Genomic DNA, 15,612 nt, shown 5'->3' with positions numbered 1-15,612 from the left:
GAGGCATATTCAAGGGAAATAAGTCTACAGATTGATAGATAAGTTTTGGGAGGGTAAATTGTTAAGCTTGAGAAGATAAAAGTCTTTATTTGCACAGGTATGAAGTTTAAGTAGCTTTTTTGATTTGCGGTTTTGAACTACAAAACAGCATTGGAGATGGTGTGATGCATGTGTTCATAATCTGCTTTAAAACAAATGTGAGGCAACACCAATTAAGACCATGTTTTTTAATGAATACCTGCTCAGCCAGGTAAAAAGCTGTGTACCATATTGTGCCATCCATTTTAAGTAGAACATCACACAGGCTTTCAAAGAGGGCTTCTGCCTTACAAATGGAGGGAGTGATGTCTCTCTATTTTACAAGGCAAAAGGGAATAGTGTGGGCAATGTATGATCTGCATGTATGTGTGTGTGTATGTGTGTACGTGCTCACAGTGTTGAAAGCTGGAGATTATGCTGAGCTGATTAAACAAGCTTACAATTGCATTACAGCAGACACTATGATGTGAGCCAAAATATGATTGGCAAAATATACATGACATATTGTAAAACAGATAAAATGATAACAGCTTTTTACTGAAGAGCATCTGCTATTCAGCTGGGAAATTAGAGTGGAATGCAACTGTTCATATAAATCATAAAATGGCATTGCCATCATCAAGAATTTCCTCTCTTAATTCTTTGAATGTGTTTTGTTATTACTCTTGCTTGTGTGTCAGAGAGTCCAACTTTTTTTCTCTGAAAATGTTGGATAGGAACAAGCTTCTTGAACTACACATTCGAGTTTTTAAATTTTAAGTTCTCATTGACAAAGTATGAAGAATAAAAAAGGTCATCTGGTTAAAATAATCTGCTGTTGGTGGGTTTTGAATTTGTTCAGTGGAAACATATGGACATAGAGAGTGAATCTGATGTTAGCTGAACCTCCATCTCTCACTGTTGCAATAGTTAAACATTTGTTTCTGGAGGGAAGGCTGCACATACAGATTGTATTGTTCTGTGTGTTGATCAGATGGAATTAGACATACTCCAACTGAATGCAGTGACCTTCAGATGCTTCCATAGAAGAATGCCTGTTTCTTAAGCCACATAATTAACCACAGCAGGATGGATGTTGCTTCAGTATCTATTGAATTGCTTCCACAGGGTGTAATGACTCACTACTTAATTTCTATGTAATTTTATTATTATCTGTAAAATGTTTTTCAAAAAGGAAAGGAATTATTGCAAACAGTCTGATGTAAATTGGTGTAAACAGACGTCATTTTACTGACTTTCAGTAAAGTACATTAGGTCCCTGGCTGGTGTAAGTGAGCAACTCAAAAAGATTGTTTTGATTTAAGTGGCCCTACTATGCATTTGGCTGACAGGAGCAGAGCACACAAGGAAGTGTGATGCACTGTGTTCTTTGTGGATAGAATCAGAGCAACCCAAATCTAAAGTGTTTGCCACATTGTCATCTTTCTAATCTATTCTGACTGTTCGGCTGCCTGCCAGATAATTCAGCAGGCACTCATTTTGTATTCTGCAATCTGCAATCAAAATAAAGCTTTGTATAGTCCCTTAAACACACAGGTTGTTGCAATTTAAATGTGCCATAGTGATTAGTTGTGGGGGGTGGGTGGGAGTTGGGGAGATTGCCCCCTTCCTTAACTGGATCAACTTAGGAAATACCCCTGTGTTTTAAGATTTTTGTAAGATCCAGCAGAAAAAGATTCTGCCATGTAAGTGTAGGATTTCTAATTGCACTGGTTCTACTCTCCCAATTCTGATTACACCAGAGGTTCATTCACTCAGCCTTGGCACCATGTTCTTACATATGCACCATTTTAATTTTGATTTGTAGTGAGGATAGGAATTGTTCTTAATTTCTCTCACTATAATGAGTAAGCATCTTACCTGTACTCCTTGTGCACTCAGGATGCTTTTCCAGTTTTGAAAACTCAGTCAGTGCAGTGACCTACCCTTCTTGACTCAACTTCTGTTCAGATCTCATTTTTTTGCAGTATATCCTTGTAACAGTGAAGTATTCACTATCTGTTCCTACTGTCTTGTTCCAAAAACACTTGTAGGGATTGCTCAGATCTGCAGTATTTTCTAAAGTCCTGTCCAGTTAAATTTACAAGTTGCTCACTCCTGTACAATTTATGAAGGTATTGGTTTTTTAAACTTTGCCATATGTCCCTTTCTGGGGAGATCCATTGCATGATTGCTCACAATCGCACATTGGAACAGAAATGCTTTTCACCCTACATCTGATGGAAGGCTGAAGAGATTGAAGATTAACTTAAACCTAAAATTACTTTTCAGTGGTTCAAAAATTGTTTCTATACAAACAAAAATGAAAGCCTGTGGATTGCTTTTGTCTAACAATTTTTATTAGACATTATGGAAGAGTTCAGGAACAGTCAGTAAGTTGAACTAGAACCAATTCTCATCTGTTGTTATGGTTACCAGGAGTAGAAAATAATTTCCTGTAATTTATCTTAAGATCATTATGTCGGATACAAACACAGATTAAGCTGAATACCATGGTAATTTCTTCTTCAATTGTGTTAGGAACCATAAGACATTCATTTTTACTTCATAAATAAGGGTTACAGTATGTCATGCTCAGTCAAAGAAGATAAAATGAATCTAATTAAGTGCCATCAGAAGATCACTTTGCTGTTTTTATTGCAGCAATAAAAGTGCCCTTACCTTCTTATTCTTAGAGAAATGACAGAAATTATTATGGAAATAGGATGAGATCAAGTAAGTCTTGCTTGACCCACACTTGGATACAACAATATCCTTGTGTCAATGATTGTTGAAGTGAGTAAGCAGTTTACAAAATCTGATGGGCTAAAGCTTGTAAGAGATGCATTTGCTTTATTACGATGAATGAAACTGTATGTAAGCCTCAGACATGCCTTGTTTATTGGGCTTTATATAAACAATATAATATTTTTATTGATCTATAGACCTCAGTGGTGATGATGGCAAACAAGGCTTTCAGAATGATGACTGCAGGTCCCTAGTGTTGATTAGTTGATGTGTGCACAAGTGAAAAGAACCATTTGGCATTAGTGGTATGCATATACCAGTATAATAATCGGGTCGCTTAAGGGCATAGGAGATCACTGAATAAAAATACGAACAGCAGAGAGCCCTGAAAGAGCACAGGTTAAGTGAAAGGCTGTTAACCAATATCTTGAAGACATTTCCATTGAGTTAGCAGAGTTTTAAAAATGCCAGCAGGGAGTTTTAAAGAAAAAAAATAACCAAAGTCTGTGAAAATCCACTAAAAACCTCAGGAAGATTAGGAGAGGCTCCCTGTCTCTAAAGTACAAGATAATTCAGGTGATACTTGGTAATAGCTCCTAAACCATGTGTTTGGAGGCTTGATGGAGAATAAATCCAGCCTCTCATGTCTATTAAACTTCTTGGTTACAGTGGAGCAGACAGTGAACCATGAGCTTCAAAGCTGAACGGTCAAGTACCACATGGATTTTACCCTGCACTGAAATTGTGGTCCAGTCCACATCTCCCCATTGCCTGTGTAAGAGTGGCTTGGAGCACTGCTGCCCATCAGCACCAGGAAGGGACACAGGATTCCTCAGCCAACAGGGTCCTAGGCTGGGGATCAAAACTGCTCTCCTGAGGATGTAGAAGCATGGCAGCTCTCCAGACCAGTGAATGCAGTGGTAGTAGGCTGCTTGTGAGTGATCTCAGTAGGCATGTCCAAGGACCATGTCCAAGAGTACTCTACACACCTTGTGCTCACCTAGCACCTTCAGAGGAGAGGGGACAGGGCAATGAAGACTTCAAGGCACAGTCAGGGGCATCCTGGAGCAGTAAAATTGATATAACCCACATGACCAACTTTGCTCTAGAAATCACAGAATCACAGAATGTCAGGGGCTGGAAGGGACATTGAAAAATCATCTAGTCCAACATCCCTGCAGAGCAGGATCACCTATACCAGCTCACACAGGAATAGATCCAGGTGGGTTTTGAATATCTCCAGAGAACACTCCACAACCCCCTGCTCCAGTGTTCTATCACCCTCACAGTGGAAAAAACTTTCCTCATGTTTCCATGGAACTTCCTATGCCTCAACTTCCATCCATTGCCCCTTGTTCTGTCATTGAGTATTACCAGGAAGAGCCTGGCTCCATCCTGTTGGCACTCACCCTTTACATATTTATAAATATTAATGAGGTCATCCCTTAGTCTCCACCTCTCCAAACTAAAGAGCCTCAGCTCCTTCAGTCTCTCCTCTTTATGGAGATGTTCCACTCCTTTAACCACTTTTGTCACTGCACTGGACTCTTTCAAGCAGTTCCTTGAGGTCCTTGAACTGAGAAGCCCAGAACTGGGCACAATATTCCAGATGCAGCCTCACCAGGGCACAGTAAAGAGGCTGGAGAACCTCTCTCGACCTACTGGCTACGCCCCTTCTAATACAACCCATAATGGCATTAGCCTTCCTGGCCACAAGAGTGCATTGCTGGTTCAAGGTCAAACTTCCATCCACTAGGATCCCCAGGTCTTTTTCCCCTTCCCTGCTCTCCAAATGCTACTATCTGAAGCGTGCCTCAGCATCAGCACAACAAAATCAGGCTGATAGTTAAGTCTCCTGCAAGATGAATTGGCCCTCTTTAGGTAATGAAGTAACGTCTTTCTTATTTCACTGCATGAATTTTGCTGAAATCTAGTGTCTGCTGCTTTGGCTAGCCAAAACCACATCCCTAACATCTGAAAACTACAGTGAGGGCTTGAGATAAGTCTCTAGTGATTCAGCAGATCAACACTCCCTCTCAGTTTAGTGTCATCTCCAGACTTACTGAGCGTGCACTCAATCCCCTCACCCAGGTCATTGATAAAGATATTAAAGAGAACTGGCTCCAAACCTGAGCCCTGGAGAACACCTCTAGGTACTGGACACCATCTGGATTTAACTTCATTCACCACCATTCTTTGGGCGTGGCCATCCAGCCACTTTTTTACTCAATGAAGCATCTACCCATCCAAGCCATGAGCAGCCAGTTTCTCCAGGAGGATGCTGCAGGAATCAGTGTCAAATGTTTTACTAAGGTCCAGATAAACAACATCCACCACCTCATCAACTCATCCACTGAACCACTGGCAGGGTAAAAATAACTAAAACCTGTGTTCTCACTAAATCATCCTGAGAAGTTTCTTACTCAGAGACTACCCTGTTCAAGAATTTCTCTGCACAAGGGAGAATATGCCTACAAGTTTATATTTTAATATGGATTTAGAGCTCAAGTGAAGACATCTCACTTGGATGGATGCTGTCTTTGCCATTTTTATGCTAGCTGATCTAGTAGGGATGAAAAGTGCTACAAAAATCCAATAATGCTAATTAATTTAATTTCCTGAGCTGGAAGTGACAAGGAGCCAAATGCATGCTATGTAGCTCACACGAAAGCTGATGTGCAAGCTGAAAATCAAAAATATTGCCAAGGAGACCTCAACTCACATGGACTTAACCCATATCAAATTAAGGCTTCTGAAATCCTTAACCTGCTTCAATCCATGACATTTCAGTGTTAATGAGGACTGAAGAAATGCATGCAAATATTTAAGGGAAACATTGTAGCTGCAATTGCTAAACTGGATCCATTGCTGGTATACACATTGTTGGAGCAAATTCAAGGATATAAGGTGTAATGATTAGCATTAGCTAGGAATATGCCTCTTAGCACTGTGCCATTTAAGATCCTGAGTGTGGGAGTTAACAAAGGCAGTTTAAAATGTATTGGAAAATGATTTTTCATTCCATTTTAAAAACTCATTTCATGCATTGTTGTGTCATCTACTTTTAAAATTACAATCCAAGCAGAAAGACCAAAATGTGATACTGATCTTTTAAATCATGATCCCCAGGGCAGAAGTACATGACTGACCTGTAGTTATTTGTCAGGTCTTTCTAGACTACTTGGCAGAACAATATGCAGGAGAGTCATATGGGTACCTATGTAAGAAGTATAACGTACTTGATTGAGAACAATATTAGAGTAAATAAATAACACTGAGATTGCTGTGAAGTTGTGACTGAAACTTAAATAGCCATTTCTGTTGCCTAGATGTAATTGGTAACCTACTGGAGCCAATTCTTTGCTGGTAATCTATATCAACGCTTGGACAATAGTACCTTTCAATTCATTGTTTCCCAAGAGATTTAAAGCAGTCATAGAAACATTTTCTTTTGCTGCATGACATTTAATTCTTTGAAGGATGGAGCAGTCTCTTCTAAACTCCCAGTGTGCATTAAATATTACAAATTAAAATAAACTACTGCTTGTGTAAATAAAACAGTAGCCACAGAAGCAGGCTGATGTCAGCTTATTTTCTAACATTTTTCTCAATCAAGAAGAAAAATTATACTAACCAGAACATAACACAATATTACTTTTTATTCTCAGGAAAAAAATATATTTGCACATAGATACATGTAAAAAGTGCCTTAAAATAATAATTAACTGTATTTCAACATGCTTAGTGGATGGGAAGAACTATACAACTTCTTATGCCTAGCTTTATTACTTGATCATATTGGCTGAGATGGAAATGCCTCTTGTGTATGTATTTGAGATGATTAGACTTGCAGCAAGATATTGACTGGCAAAATTACAATTTCTGAGAAATGAGCTTTTGCTGATTTATTTTTTTCTTGTGAATTAGCAAAGAGATCTGGCCAGTTCTGTTTGGATTTCTCTCCTGCTGTTCATAGCTAGCTGCTGCCAGGTCTAGCCTATGTAAATCACAGAAAACTCTTTTTGTGTTTTGGACTAAGAAATGTCTGCCTGCTTCCTCTCTCTGTGATAGCCACCACTGTTCTCTCTGCAAACAGACTGACATTTGAAGACGGTTGGTGACTTTGGCTTACATTGCCTTCTTTTAATTTTAATAGCAAGTTGCTGTGCTGTGCAGGACTATGGATAGGGAGGGAAGTACACGGAATCAGGTTGCTGCTGGCCATTCCTGTGCCAATCGCCCTTTATCTTGTGATCCCAGGCAACCCAGCGACAGAATGAGAGGACACAGTCTCAAGCTGCACCAGGGCAGGTTTAGATTGGATGTTTGGAAGAAATTCTTCACAGAAAGAATGATTGGCCATTGGAACAGGCTGTGTTTAAAATAAGACTGGATGAGGCACTTAGTGCTATGGTTTAGTTGATTAGATGGTATTGGGTGATAGATTGGACTTGATGATCTGAAAGGTTTTTTTCCAACCTGGTTAATTTTGTGATTCTGTGATTCTGTGATCACTCCACTGCTGTATGTAAGAGGAGCATTAAGTATACAAGACCAACTCCTGTGCTTCCAAGCACCTACCTGCCATTAATGTCAGCTGGACTGTTTATGACCAGTGTCCTTAGGAGTCACAGGTCCAACGTTTGTTTATGTGGGTGGTTAGTATGGCTTCCTTGATGAGTTACTGCAGAAAATGAGATGATTACCAGGTGTCTGCCAAAGTCATAGTGGATTTGAGGCAGGTGTGTTTGTCTTGGGGACAAGGTGATATAAAATATACCTACATGACATTCACAGCTACATTTCCCTTCTTGTCACCAGAGCACATGGTAGAAACAAAAGGCGTTTTGTTTTTGTTATGGTTTTGTTTTTCTGGGGGGGGGGGGGGAGGGATTGTTGGGATTTTTTTTTTGTTTGGATTTGATTTTGGGTTGTGGTGGTGGTGGTGTTTGGTTTGGTTTTGTTTGTTTGATTTGAGTTTTTTTTTACTGTTTTTGAGCAATCTTTTCTGGAGGCATATTTGGACATTTCATGTGTTGGATGTTTTGAGAAAACAGCTATGCTTTGGGTCTCCATGCTTCCAGAGCACAAATAAATAATTTAATTTCATCTCATCCCATCTCATCCACACCAAAACTCTTTCACACAGAGTGTAGCTTTTCCCTACGAAACAAGCATTGTAACCAGCGCTAATAAACATACCCACATACTCATTCATGGAGTGTTGAACTTGAGTGGACATTCTGAGGCACTACCACTTATGTTTATTTACTATTATGGATGATGGTAGCTAATAGCCACAGATAAAGCTGAGATTCAATGGTAGAAGCACTGCACCAGAACAAAGAGTGAGACTAGAATATGGATTAGAGTTCAGACAGGAATACCAAGGCAAATCAAAGTGATGTGTCTTGCTCAAAGCCCTAACGAAACTGGAAACAAAGTAGTAGGCATGCCAATTCCACATTCAGTGCAGAAACTCCTTGACCATATGGGTTGATCTAACTTCCAGTTTTGCTTTGCATGTCTCATCACCCTGCAGAATCAGCACAATCCATGCTACAAGCACAGCAATGTGTTTGCATGCCTGCAGGCTGAATCTTTGTCTCCCATGCATTCACAGTTCAACCAGAGAACACATATATCAGTCAGAATTAAGACTGGATTTCTTCTTCACTATGGGATTTTTGGTTATGTTTTTTAAATAGGAGGTAATGAATAACTGATTGGGAAATTAGGGGGTAATTCTGCAATCATAAGATACTCTGCTTTTTGCTTCAAAAAAAAACCCAATGAAAGCATACATATGAGGTGAAGAATTCACAGTAACATCATTTCTGAGACAGTTCTTTCCTAAGTCTTTTGACCAAGGAGACTTCAGGAGGAGAAAAAAAAAACCCCAAAAGACAGTAAATATGATTATTTCATCAATGTGAGGTTCAATGAGCATTCTTTTTTTTTTTTTTCTCCCCCCTCCCCTGCTCTTATGTAGTGGGAAAAGGAGATGCAGTACAAGGCAAAAAAATATCTATAGGATGGGATTTTTCCTCCCACTTTGTTGTTAAGTGAAGTAACACAGCATTCATGGTGCCATAAAGATTACAATGTCTGGGATGTTTCTGCTCTGAAATTTCTCATTCCTTTTATTTATATTCTCAGGAGATTGTGAGCTTCAGTACCTGAATTACTGGTCATATATGTTAGATATTAGTCAGACTCGTAGCTGAAATTTTCCTGATGTGTAATCAAAGTTGTGGTTGCTTTTAACAATTGATCAGGACACTTCAAGTAGAAATAGAGGAAACTTGCAGAGGACAGACTGCAAATTCAGTGTAGAGAGGGGATAGGCATCTACTGTCTGCTATCTCTTGCAATAGAATAATTGTGACAAAATTAAGCTAGTAAGAGCAAGGTACAAAACAAACAAAATGGAATAGGCCTTGCACAGTGCAGTATATTTGTCTACACAGTTTTCCACAGTGTGTATTGGTCCCACCACTCATTTATAATGTTGGCTGGGATGCTTAAAAATTCTGAGCAGTATTTAAATACACCACTTCCTCATCAACCCTTTTCCACCCAGCAGCTGTCTCCTTTGTCCTGCCTCCCAAAGCAACAGCTCTTGACCTTCTGGTCATGTCCATACCTAGGCTAAGGTTTATGAGAAATTATTTGACAAATTAAAATTTCACTGAAGTCAATAAATTTGGCAAGATTTATGTGAATTCCCATCCATTCTTTTCTCCAACTCACTGTGATTTTGCCTTTGAGGTACAGTTACACAAACCACCCTGTGATTCTGTCCCTGTCCCCTTATGAAAGCTGTAACTGTTTTATTTTCATCAGGCACTACTTCAAAGCTGATATCCATAAGCACAATCAGGTCCTGTCTGGAAGAATGTCATCACATTCTGGAAGCTGAAGATGTTCAGCTTCCAACGTTCTAGGTGTTGGCAGGCATAACTTGCCTTGTGCTTTAACATGTATTCTTTTTTCTCCCATTAATATGTAACACCTACACTTTGCAAAGCCACACAAATGAACATAGATGAAATACTAAACAAAGTCTGCATGAAGAAGGTGTGAACAAACAGGTTTTTCCCACCTTAAATATTCCCTAAAAATGCTTTAATTTGTGCTCTCTTAACTTCTCTTGCTGAAATTGATTCCTTCACAAAATTGGTCATGTAAATTCAAAAGCCCCGGTTTCCTTCTTTATTCCCCATCACTTTGGATTTATGCAGCCGAAATTGTGTTGATAAGCATCCTTTTAAAGGTTTTTAAACTCTGATGTATTTCTGGAAGTACATATTTAGAGCAACAGTAATTTTTCTACTTAAATGTAAGGAATTATTACATGTCACTCTGAAAAAAAAATTATTGTTTATCAGGAATTATTCTAGTAAAAATGTGATTTAACCACATAATGGCAAGTATGTGTTTGATTAGGAGCTTATGTTCAGAGGGTGAGAAAGGCAAAATCCTATGATTCTCAAAGAAACATGCAAGAATGGGTAGATTTTGTAAAACTTCCTGTTTTCAGGCCTGTCAATTCTACCCCTTTATAGCCCGATTCATTAACTGATGCAATGTGTTATCTGGTATACATGCATATATTTACCTATGAAAGACAGTTGCTGAAGTTGTAAAGTTGATAGGAGGAATATATACTCTTATTTTTATACATTCCCCTCTCCAAATGAGCGCTAAAATGGAGGAAGTACAAAGTATCCAAAATTCAAAAATAAAAGTACAATATTTCTGTGACTTCAGTTGTTCAGTGATTTCAACAGTGATACCTCACTGTCATGCAGCCATTTTATGTATTTGACTCAGAACTGACTGGTAGAGACATTCTGGGACTGGTGCATACTGATGAAGTGTTGGATACCACAGACGTTTATGAGTGTCCCCAGGTGTTATCCATCAATCCAGGAGTGCAAATTTAGCAACCCAGAAAAGGATGCACTGTCAGTCAGAAATCTGCAGTCTGATTTACACTCTATCTAAGGAGAGATAAAATCAAGTCTCACAATTCAGCTAATGAACATTTTGTATAGAGAGACTTTGTTATGAACCTGATACAGTGAAAGTCTCAGATACTGTCATGGTAGGAGATTTTGTTTTAATTATTATATGTAATTTTTTAAATTTTAACTGTACAATTATTGCAACATTGAAAGACACAATTACATTTTAAATCCTCTTAATAACTCAATTTTATTTCATTTTTATTACATTGTAATGATATGATATTTCATTATTGGAAACTAGAAATTAATAGAAATAATTTTATTATTGCATGGCTTAAAAATACAATCTTACTTTTTTCATACTTTATTTTACAACCATCCTAAATATCCAGTGGAAAGTGAAAGGCTGCAAGCATTTTGAAAGTAACCTAGATGAGACATCAATAAGGATGCTGAATTTTTTTCACTTTAGCTATTGCGTGCCTCACAGAATTAATGAAGCAGTCTACAATGACAGAATTCAGTTCAAAGCACGGCTCCAGTTATGACAACAGCTTTTGTGGAGGGCTCATGCTTAAGATAAGTTATGTCACAACTGTCTGCAAGATCAGGAACCGTGTGAGAGGAGGTGGTGAAGTTGTCTGGTACTAATTGTTCAATTTGCTCACAGCAATATGAATCAGAAGCAATTCTGTTGAAATCAGAAGCAACACTTTTGCTGTGAAGATCTGAGACTTGTTTCAAACCTGAACAAGGCTCGCAGACATCCATCATGCAACAGCCTATGAAGTGAATATTTTGCTAGACGCAGAAGACAGATGAAATGGTCCATACTTCATATTAGAGATTGAATCACCTAAAATGACCTAATTTGATCTTCTATTTTTTTATGCTTAGTATGTATTTACTGTTTACTTTCATGTTTTTTCCTTTGTGTTTTGGATTAATGTTCTTATTGAGCTATACTGACATTTTCCATTGTTCCTAAAACTTTGATATTATAACTAAAAATATTCATCCTTTGCCTACACTTCCTCTTGAGTCATATTACAATCAAAATGGAATAAGAAAGCATGCTTTGATCTACTGCACTTAACAAAAATATAATGGCAGGGAGGCATGGTGGGTAGGAACGTTTCCATCCTACCCTAAAGAGCTACTAAACTAAAAGGCAGGACAACAGTAATTTTAGCTATTGCACTGCCATGGGTGTACTGAACACATGCACTCTGTGATGAAGAAGAATGTCATCTTTCTAGTTTGTGAGACAGTGAAAAATGACAGAGGGGACAACTTTGTCTTAATTTTCCTCTTTCCTCACTTGTTGACCTTTCTGAGGATACTGGGAGAACTGAATTCTAAAAATAACAACCTGAAAGTAGTTGGAGAACTCTGTTACAGCTGTGTCTGTGGATCTTACTACCTTAAGTAGACACCTCACACACACACACAGACAATTACACTCCACCTGGTTTCATCCAAGTGCCTCCAGCTGTTGTAGATTGTCCTTAATGGAGTCAATGGGGCAGCCTATAAATTGATTCCAGGAAGTGCTGAATCAAATGGTCAGTGAGGGCTTCAGGATATATTGCATGCACAAGCAGAAGTGAATCACAGAGGAATTTACTATCAGCAACATGGATCGTTTGGTCATATCCAATTTCATCTTTTCTAGGAAAAGCAAAATGAAAGCAACTGACCCCTGAATACCATTTCATCTGTCAGTTGTTGTTTTATTATATCCCTACTATTTCCATGCAGAGAAATCAGATAAACTAAATAAAAAATTATTCACCTCAAAGAAATTATTCTCCAACACTTCTTTTTTTTTTCTCTCTCTGAAAACAATCATCCAAAATTGTGTCTTTGTGTTGCTAGTACCACTTTGGTTTTTGGTGGAGGAAGAAGATAATTCTATATTTTTCAAAGGAGAAACTTTTGATTTTGACCAGTTTAGTGGGATTAAAACTGCACATTTCTGAGATTGTATTCCAAAGTTTATTCATTTCATGTTTAATTATGTGTCTAAACTGGAAATATTACTTGTGATTGTGTTTAATAAACAAAAGTTATGTGTTTTGAAAAATGAGTGAAAACATCACCTTTTCCTGATACTCTGAAGACATATACCTTTCTATAATTGCATGTAAGAGCCAAATTTTCAATTGATAGAAATCAATACAGTGCTTGGGGCTTATAAAGAGACCCAGCAGTGTAGGTATCTCTGAGGGGAAAAAAAGAGTGTGAGAGGAAATTTCAGATATTTTTAGCCATATTCTACAAAATATCTAACTATGGGAGATTTAAATATCTTATTTTTAGCTTCCTGATATCAGTTAAGTTGCAAGGATTGCATATTAATAGTTTTGAAATTGCGAAGTGCAGAGTTAGGTCTGCATGCTAATATAACAAAGAAGTGCTCCTTTGCCTGCCTGGTGGAATAACTATACATATCCCTGAATATAATCATGGTCCAGAGCACCCTTCTTCATTAAAGCGGGTTAAAATTTAGGGAAGAAACAAGGCAGGAATGCAATTTGAGTGTGCTGTATATTCATTGATTGTTGAAAGTACTTCAGCCTCCGTTTAACAAATATGCATTCACTGCCACTGTCCAAATACTCAGGAACTGCTATGGCATTCCATGGAGCCAGCACAGTGGTGTAAAGAACATTTCAGTGAGGGGTCATTTGAACAGTTCTTGTTGGAGCACTGCTTTCTGCACCAACCTCTCCAAAATGCAGGATGCAGCTCACATTTAAGACCAAGCTTCTGAGCAAAGGAAAGATGATAGAAGTGTCTTCTTAAATCTTCTTTTGGACTGGAAAAAAGTTTACCTGTGAAGCCACAGTGCCTATTTCAGTTAGAAGGCTGTGAAGCTGGATTAGTGATGATAGAATACTTGGCAGAAGCTAGGTGGGAATTTCAAAATCCAGTTGTGTAACTCTGCTCCATCTGAATTCATTGTATATTGCACATCTGGCTTCAGTATGGAATGGACGTGGTTAAGACTGATAAAGTCTGAAAATCTGCTTTAAGAACCTATCTGTGGCATTTGGTGAACTTCACTTCAATTGTCCTATTTTATTGCATTCTCAACCTTCTCCAGGACGTGGAATTCTAAGACCATGACTGATTTTCACTTTTTTCTCAATAGATCTGCAGAGTTACAGGGGGTGAGTATGTCTGTTAAGCAGTTGAGACTTATTAAGGAAATTAAGAAAAAAAAACACAATGAGATGTGCAGTATGAACATATTTTTAATTCTGGAAAGTATTTTGATATGCTGGAACTTGTGTTTGTTCCAATCTAGGGTGACAAATGAATCTATCAAGATGCTCTACAGAATGAAATTGAGCTGAAATTCTGCCCAGTGGGTTATAGCATCAATGCCATCCCTGGAGTTCCCCAGTCCCTAGGCATACTAATGTCCAGTCATGGATCCAGGAAATGTAGGGAACTTATGTTTAGAATTCAATAGCTGTCTTTATCACTATGTCCGGGGTTTCCTGTTCTGCATAAACCTCAACTGAAGTAACAAAGTAATTGGGAAACTTCTTAAAATGGGTGGCCATTCCTGGAGAAACACAATTTCCAATATCTTGTGAGAGTACCATGAGAGCAGCCACTGAGCTGGGATACTCACACTAGCATATGAGCTAGGAGCTCACCAAATAAACTGTCAGGAAACATGCCTAATTGTATTCACTTGTATTTTCTACACCACACTTCAAAGCATTTAGATGCTGATGAGTTTGTATTCCCTGCATAAAAAATGCACAACTGGAGGATTTTGGGGTTTTTTTCCATATTTCAAAGACAATTTATTGTCCTGTATTGTGAAGGAAACTTTCCCAGGTACTCTGCTACTGGGAGCCAAAGTACCACCATGTCGTACAAAATTCTGTCCTGTAAATAGTCTTTGTCTGACCAGAAGCAGAAATTAATTGAAATTTCATAATTTACCTAATTCTCATGATATTTTCAGGGCCTCTTTGAAAGCTGACTAATATGTAGTGAGTGCTCTGCTATTAAAGTTCACTGTGCTATGATATTGATGTTCTAGTCTTCGTATTTTGAGGCAAAACATTGATTTGAAGGGTTTAATAGATTATAATAGCCTGGTCTACCTGCTGGTGGGAAACACAGATTTCTGACTCTTTAACAGATCGGATCAAAGCTTGTTCACTAACAGATCTGTGCTCAATACAAGAGAATTCTAAAATAAAGTATTTTAGTAAGTGGCCTGACTTTATACCCTCCATGAGAAGATGTTAATGCTCTTTTTGCTTTGTCATAATACCTCTGTGGGTGCTCCAGGTCCTCTGTTCCTGAGTTTGGTGATTCTCCTATTATTTACTTTCCTGTGCTCACAGGTTAACCTAGATGAGCTGTACCTGTCAATGTGCTTTTCCCTGCTTCTTTTGAGAATGGCGACACACTGCTGCTCTGTCCCTTTCACTCAGATGAATAGTTTACAGCAATTCATGTACTTCTTTTTTTTTTTTTTTTTTTTCTCCAGTAATGTCATTATCATTTCCTCTTTCAAGTCAGGGAAATAAATGTGAAACAATCTCAAGCTTCCTCTCTCTAATGTTTTGGTTTTATGTTTTTTTTTTTTCTTTCTTTTCCCTAATTTTCCAAATGAATCCCTGTTTCTGGTTAAAGACAAGCACAGTGTGGTGAGTTCATTAGTTTGCTGGTGTGCATTCTCTGACTCACATTAAAGTACTAAAGGTCTTTGAGTTAGCAATAATTAGATGAGGTCATTAAAGCTACAATGAGATCATGATTGCCAGAAATGCTCTTGTATTGTACAAAGTAAGGTCAAATCAGCTATAATCATTACTCATTCCTTATTTTTTTCTTCATT

This window comes from Melanerpes formicivorus, unplaced genomic scaffold, assembly GCF_026170545.1.
Source record: "Melanerpes formicivorus ecotype bairdi unplaced genomic scaffold, bMelFor1.0.p_v2 SCAF_48, whole genome shotgun sequence".
In the NCBI taxonomy this organism is placed as follows: domain Eukaryota; kingdom Metazoa; phylum Chordata; class Aves; order Piciformes; family Picidae; genus Melanerpes; species Melanerpes formicivorus.
Note: the sequence above shows the minus strand (reverse complement) of the source record.